This window comes from Culex pipiens, chromosome 2, assembly GCF_016801865.2.
Source record: "Culex pipiens pallens isolate TS chromosome 2, TS_CPP_V2, whole genome shotgun sequence".
In the NCBI taxonomy this organism is placed as follows: domain Eukaryota; kingdom Metazoa; phylum Arthropoda; class Insecta; order Diptera; family Culicidae; genus Culex; species Culex pipiens.
Genome location: NC_068938.1, coordinates 107,397,928 through 107,405,945, shown reverse-complemented (window position 1 = coordinate 107,405,945; position 8,018 = coordinate 107,397,928). Strand labels below are relative to the sequence as shown.

Here is an 8,018-nt window from a genome sequence, read left to right as displayed (position 1 = left end):
CAGCACTCTTCGTATTTATCCAACTCGGTGAACCTCGTTGGATAAATGTACGACTCGTGCTGAAAAAATCCTCTTTTTGCAACTTGTTGCATAAACTACTATTTTGCAATTCCGTCGTGAAACTATTTACTTTTCCTGTCATTCTTGAACGACGAAATAGCCTACTTTTCTGTACCAAAAATAACAGAATCGAATAGCAACACTTTTCAAAATAAATGCTGAAAAGTTCTACTTTTCAGCACTCAAATGGGTGCTGAAAAGTTGAACTTTTCAGCACTTGTTTCGAAAAGTAACACTTTTCAACATTTTTTTGATTTTAACGATTTATTGACAAAATACATGAAAATTTGACATAACATTTCACTCAGTGTGTGTTTTTTGGAATTGCAAAAAATGTTGTATGGAACTCGTTGCAAAACTTGATTTTTTCAGCACTCTTCGTATTTATCCAACTCGGTGAACCTCGTTGGATAAATGTACGACTCGTGCTGAAAAAATCCTCTTTTTGCAACTTGTTGCATAAACTACTATTTTCAATATCGAAAACATTTTCGATGATTTCGAAAACAATCAATGTTTCCGATTTCATCGCAAAGTTTTTTCGGATGCGCTGACCGGATTTTGTTCCGTGTATACTTTTAATTTTGCATGCATTTTAAACACTCATTTAAAACTAGTATTTTTTTTATCTCTCTTCTCCGCAGTGCTTGTTCTCTTACCCTTGGCTCTGTTTAATATTATTATCCGTGGACCGAAAGGACATAAAAAACCTTTTAAAGACGCCAGACAGTTCTAAAAATACGAGAATTAAACAGAACAAAAAAAAAACAAGCTTTAAGAAGGAGACGAAGAAGTGTCCCATACCGAGACAACGACAAAAGTGGACGACGGTTGATGGCATAAAATAATTAAAGATTACTATCGCTGAATATTATGTACCAGAGAGGGGAAACCGTCTGTACCGCTCCTTTTTTGTTGGTTGTATTCTTCGCTCGAAGGGGGCTTAGTTCTTTACCCGCAAGAATCCTCCCCCAAAAGTTATGGTTGGGAAAATTGAGGGGCGCTTTTAGGGGGGCAATGATGAGAACCATAAGTTTTATTCCCGTTCTCCCCCCCTCCCCTCCCCCACTGGAATCATCGCCGCAATCACAATCTCGCGTTTTAAGTTGCAATCGCGTCGTGGAACCGGGCAAAGCACCGGGATTTAGCGTTAATTTAAACTTCCTCTTTGGGAGTCCACCGGGCTGTTTCAAGTTGGTGAAGAAAAAGGAAGGGGAATGAGCGGGGAGTGCCAAAAGCTCGGCGAGATTTCACTTGCGCTTTTTTCCCTCTCTGCGCTTTCTTTTGTGGGAAAGCATGATTTTAATTTTTGTGTTTGTTTTGCTTGCAGAATAACCCTGGCACTGCAGTTTGATGTCAGTCATAACTTAACATTTCAAGGTCAAAAACAGTAAATTACGATTATTCTAAAGAACTGCTAATTTTTACTAGGTTATTAAGCAATTAAGTTGATTACAGACAAGAATATTAAAAATATTGGTCATCTGAGGGTTATGAAGTGAATTTTAAAATATTCTGGTGAAATTAAGAGCCAGTTGCGGAACCAAGCCGTTTCGTACGGTAGGTTCAGCAGTTGTAGAATTTGTTTGTGCAGATTTTTCTCTTTGTTTTTAGGAAACTCCAGCAGCAGTGTGAGGGGTAATCCGCGGGCTGAATAACCAGGAAATTGCATGCATAATCCAGTTTAAAATTAACCGGTATTCTTTTGGTTCAGGAATAGTCTCGCGCAAAAAAAAATGCATTATGCTTTTGGAAGGATGTATTCAGTGAATGCATGTTTTAATTGATAGAGGGGCTCTGTAACATAAGCATAGTTGGAAAGATTGGTTTGAGATACTGTTTCATAACACATTAGTCTTGCAAAAGGCCATTGCAAACATTTCAAATGGTTATTTTATTTTCAGCAAGTCATAACATGAAATGATTTTTAGACATGGATCAAACTTTCAACGGATGTAGAATGTCAATCTCATTTCTTGTCTTTGAACTGTGTGCAACTTAATTCCTTCACACCATCATTTTTAAAATTTCATGCGATTTTCTTCTAAGGGCGTTGCAAATACTATTAAAAGTTCATGTCACCCCCCCCGTCTTCAAAATCGATGCGAAAAATCGGGGGTCAATTTTTTTTTCAAAAAACTTCACAATGTTAATGGAAATAGAAGTCTAATCAACTGAAAACGATTTGAAATACATTTTTCCGCGATTAAAATGGTATTTAGCATGTCTGGGATCGATCAAAAATATGTTGTTACGTTGCAAAAAAAATATTTTTCGGCGAGAAAACCAAATTCGTCAATATTTTTTTTGAAAACTGATGATTGAAAAACTGAACAGAAGTAAAATGTATTTTAAAATATTTTTTTTCATTCAAATGTTAACACCATGGCTTGTAATTAATATTTTTACATATATTTGTTTGTTTGCCCCCTCCCCCTCGTCTAGCCAGAGTTGAGAGACATGAACTTTAAAAAATATTGACAACGGCCTTAACAAAAAAAAGTGTTGGGTTGTGAATAGATTTTATTCTAAAAAAATATAATTATTAAGCAGAAAAACTTCTGGCATAATTATGGAATGGTCTTTGATTTGAAATGAACAATCCAAATTAGTTGGCGCAACATTTCTAAAATTCCAACTTCCTTAGTAAAGTCTGCCATATTCAAAATAAAATCTACCAATGGAATATTATAAAAACGTTGCCTTCCTAACATTTAAAGGGTACTATCCTTATTAGACACACACCGCTTTCAGTGTTTTATCATTATTCATACAGTCATCCCACATATTCGGAACGGTTTACAGATCGGCCAATGTTCAAAAAATCATAGAAAAATGATTATTCAACATAATGATTTGCTTTTACCTTCATGTGAAAGCTTTTCTTGCGATCTTTCGATTAATGTATGAAATGTCCTTAGCTATGGTTTATGAATGGTCTGATAACGTTTTTGAGAAAATAACAGTTAAATTCAAGTGTTCCACAATTGTGGGAGGCACAATAACATCCCACAATTAAGGAACAGGCAATTTGGAGGCAGTGTATTGCTGCTCTGGGAAAAAAATAGTCTTGACCAGTGCTGAAAATGTCAGGGGTCATGACTCGAAAATCGGCGACGCTGACACGAATTTTTGAGATCCATTCACTGAACCGCAAAACCGTGACATAAACAAACCCGGCGCAGTCGTGAGTGCCCTAGCTCATTGAGCAGCTGCAATGCGAGGCAGTAGTCGACCAACGCTCATTCGACGTTGCACGCACACACATAAAGAAACAAGTTTTTACACAAAAAGTTCGTATTTATGCGTGGAAATGTAATTTTGAATATAAGTTATGGTTGTTTTAAGTGTTTTGCACAGTCTACAACCATTCAACTGTTTGAAAATAGTCAAAATAGTGTTTAAAGAGGATTTTACGAGTCAGTCATATGACACGAATTGAGTGAGTGTAGCTCATTTTTTCACGTCTCTCATTCTCCAGCAGCCGACCGGCACAAGTCAGGCGGCTGTGGTTGAATAGACTCAGTAGGCTTGCAGTCACATGCTAGCAGTGAACTGACATTTTGGTTTGCTTCATGTGTACGCTGGGTTGGAAACTTTTTGCAGGCCTGGTCTTGACATTCATTTTTTGTTTAAAATGAACTACTTTTACTAGTGGAATAGCAAGAGAATGTCCAAATAAAGGTCCTAAAAATAGTATTGTCGACAAAAAAGATGCCTTTGGCGTGTTATTGACAAATTATCACAAAAGTGTTCCGAATTTGTGGGTGTTCCAAATATGTAGGATGACTGTACCACTTGATTGGGAAGTCAGATCTTCATATTGCAGGGCACTTAAGTGCTTACAACTTATGATAGGGTAGTTAGATCACCAATCCAATTCGTGCTCGTTGAAAAGATCTTTTAATTACCTATCCAAAGATAAATCGCATGTAAGATCCGGACAACGATTTCATCAAAATATCTGAGATCCGGCCTCCAAAAAATGCATAAATAACACTTAAGTGCCTATAACTTTTGATTGGCTTGTCAGATCTAAAAAAAAACACCCTTTTACAATCTTCCGAACTTAAATCGAAATCGTTTTTTTAGCATAACTTTTGAAGTACTTTACTAAACTGCATTATTTTTTAAAGCGACTTATGGTACCCCAAGACGGATTGAATGAGGTCAAAACGGACAAATTCGGTTCAGCCAGTCTCGAGATAATCGAGTGACAATTTTTTTATCAACATCTCACCACATACACAGGCATTTGTTCAGAATTCGATTCTGAGTGGATAGGTATACATGAAGGTGGGTCTAGGAAGTTTATTTTTCGAGTGATTTTATAGCCTTTCCTCAGTAACGTGAGGAAGGCAAAAACTAACAAACAAAGATTGCTCTTTCACTAATTGATGATGCCAGCCCAAAACTAATTGACAGCAATTAGATTTAACAAATAGGTTGTGTTTCAAAAAACTGGTGTACCTTTTAATAAAAACATAACTAGAGTTTAAAAAAATCAGTTTGATGTCAAACAATACATAATTAATCAATGAAAAAAATAAAAAAGCCATGGATACAATTTAATGGACCAATTGTTGAAAGATGTAAAATTTGAAATATTTTTAATTCTAAAATTTAAGTTTAATGAATTTATTTTAATGCAAAACAAACAAACTTTTTGCGGAGCTGACACCAAATTTTAGCAAAAAATTTAAACATTTCAACACAGGAAAATACATATTTATTTATTTTCAATTAATTGCACATCTATTGTAATTTTGAAAAAAAAAAAATGCCACCTGAATTTTTGAGGACCATCCATAAACACTGTGAAAATTACTATATGAAACAAACCTTTTTTGTATGGAGCGTGGACAATTGCTGACCTCTTTTCTTAATAGGTTACATTAAGCATCATTCCAAATTTATTTCTAGTTTTTGTCCCCCTTCCCCTTCAACATATCCCTTAATAATGGTGGGGTAATAACAATTATTTTTGACTAAAATTTAAATTTTCATTAGAAAACCTTGTTGATATCTTTATTTGTTTTGCTGCAAAATGCAGAATTTCAGAATTTATATTTATCAACCAATCCACGTCAAACAGGAAGTCTGTCACCTCCCCATTTCTGGGGAAAGTGCGAGCATGAGACAAGATGGAGTACTATTGAATAGCAGGAGTACCATTTCCTGCACAGATGCAATAGAACACAGCAAACAATAAAAATGGGTCGAATTCCAACAGAATCCCAGATAATCAACCAGCCCTCCCAAGACAAGGATAAATTCAACCTACACAGAAATAAAAGAGGGGATTTTAGCGTACTTACATCTATATTGGCGAACTAAACCTAGTTGGCGTCCTTAAAACTAGAGTTGCGGGTGTAAACCTGTGTGTGTGTGTGTGACCCCCGTGTATCCCTCGACGATCCGGAACAACGTTGCTGCCCGGGCAGAACCCAGCTTGGTCACCGGCGAGAACGCCGGCCATCCGGTGCATTTGCCCCGCCGTCCAGTCGGCAGGAATGCACAGCAGCGCACTGCTCAACACCACGGCTCCAGCCATGATGGAATTTAGCTTGCGAAACAGGAAATGAAGGCCTGCACAATGGCAGACAGAACAATTAGAACACATTTCAGGGACGAAGCACATTTTGGGACTTATTTTAGAGACGGTTTAGCAGCTTTTTCTTACCGATCTCAAGTACTCCTATCTACTCCAGCATGGCCATGCTTTCCATGCTGATCGTAGACGCCACCTCACTAGCACACAAAAAGTACAAAAAAAACTCAAATTAACACCAATTAAGCACACGAGGGAGGGTCGCCACTCTACCTCTCCACCACGACCAATTTACGGTGTCGCGGCACCTCGCACTCCAGTGCGGTTATTATTCCACGCCTTGTTCTTCCTCCTAGGCGAAACAATCAAAATTACAATTATGCTAACACCACAAAATCCGCAAAAATTACACTGGTGAGACGGTTTTCACCACAGAGATTCCTCGAACAAAACTTCTTCCTGAGGTCGATCGTCCGGCGGAAAAGTTGACGGGTTGACGATCGACGCGGTCTCCTTTACGATAAACCAGTGACTGATGACGATCCGCGGGCGACGATCGGCTATATTGCCTGACCGATCGCGCCTCGCTTTATCACTCACGGCTCTAGTTGGCGTCGGCCGATAAGAGATTGGAGAGTGAGTACCGGGGCGTCGCCAGGGTGGCTGCTCGACTTGATTTCCCCAACGGGAAATTAGTTTGATGCTGGCATGGTTGATGTCGGTCCGGTATGTTGATGTGATGATGAGCATAAACATAATCGGTGGGTGTGCATGTTGTGTTTTGTGCTAGGGTAATCATTCAACGATCGGCCTTCGGTTTTGAAATTGCCCAATATCTAGTGCATACGTGCCTTATGTGCGTACGGTTAGCTGGGAGATCACGCACTCGCGAGAGTAAGCGCGCAATCGGCATCGATCGGCTGCTGGGAAGCCGTGATCGATGATGATGATGGTTCTTGGCTTCTTGTTTGTGTTGTAAGTGTAGTGGTTTTATAAAAAATCTAGCAGACAAAAGATCAAATTTGGCCCTGATCGGGATGGCTTAGGGCACTCTTCTTATTATTCGCAGACTTCTACTGTTGCGATGGTAAACTGCAGCAGGCAGGTTACAAGTCTCCAAATCAAAAGTGCTCGGATTTGGCTCAAATTTGGAGTGGGGGTTCTTTGGCGAAAATGACCCGTGGTCCAAAAAAAATTATGTAGGTAACATAAAATATGAGAAAATTCAACTACAGCGTTGTTATTGTAACATTGAAAATAAGATGCTTTCAACAATAAAAAATGAGTACTAATGTTGTTGCATAGATAATATCATGATTCGTATTTTTTGTTTTGCAAAACCTTTAGTTTTACACCAAAAGTTTGGAATAACAATGTTCATAACAGGATTTGAAATTAGGAAGCTAAAAACTTATAAATGGTGCATTTTTGTTAAATTCATAATATTTTTTTTATTTTTTTTTTCATTTAATTTTGCATTATATTTTTTTGCTGAAACAAAGCAAAAAATGCAATGAAAAGCCGAATTGCGAAAACAAAGAAAAAAAGTAATTTGTCGCCTAAAATGCACACTTTCTGAGCAGATTTTGAATAATTGCTGAAAAAAGGAACTTAAAATAAAACGCTCAGGGAACAAAGTAAACTATTTTTTCGAAAGTTTTCATGCATTCTAGTTGTTGTTTCTAACAGGATTAAGATTATTCATGATTTGAGATTTAAGCCAATTGAGACATGGTTTTTATGGGACACGATTACGGTCAAGTAGATAATTATGCTAACGATACACAACTCGACATTGTTGAAGTTGAAAAATGTAATAAAATGTCGAAATGTGATATCAACGAAAGTTTCATTTCTAGCTTGTTGATACAATTTATTTCAATTTCCTTTCATCGACCAACGTGAAACTTAAACAGCTGCAAAATAATTTACATTAAAAATTCTTCAAGTGAAAGTACCCACTCACACAAGCCCAACACGAGTAAAGGAATTGCACGAGGAAAAAAAGGAAACATTCTCCGCCAAGGAATGAAAGCTTATTACAAAACAAATGAAGATTATTGCAGCAAAGTCTCGAGACTTGCCATCGTCCCCCATCCTTTCAGAACCATATTTCTCTCGCGGCAAGTTCCACTTTCGATTCCGGCTGGTGGCGCGTGGGACGCCTTCTTTGAGGGTAACAAGTTTGTATAAAATTTTATTATTATAAAACACATATTTTTATGTTTGTTGTTTCCTTCTCTCTCCGGGGTGGTGCTCGCGTTCACTCCGAGGAGTCTTCAGAGGGGAGAGTTAGGGAATTGTTTAGTCAAGAGAAAGGGCGGAGGGGCGGAGGATGTTGGCTTTTATTCACACTTTGTGTGCCTTTTTGTTTACTTTTTGTTTCCGCTTTTCCGCGCCGGCCACC

At 37.8% G+C, this 8,018-nt stretch overlaps 1 long non-coding RNA gene across 2 annotated transcripts; it reads right to left on the bottom strand.

Annotated features, from left to right (window-relative positions):
- Positions 1-5,188: 5,188 nt before the first annotated feature.
- LOC120414762 (uncharacterized) lies at positions 5,189-6,718 on the bottom strand. Of its 2 annotated transcripts, XR_005605130.2 has the most exons (4): positions 6,022-6,718; positions 5,885-5,963; positions 5,744-5,811; positions 5,189-5,649 (listed from the first exon to the last, which is right to left on the bottom strand). It is a non-coding gene; the product is annotated as an uncharacterized LOC120414762 (long non-coding RNA). The 2 variants fall into 2 exon arrangements; XR_008212191.1 differs by having other exon boundaries at positions 5,885-6,718.
- Between the last annotated feature and the right edge of the window lie 1,300 nt (positions 6,719-8,018).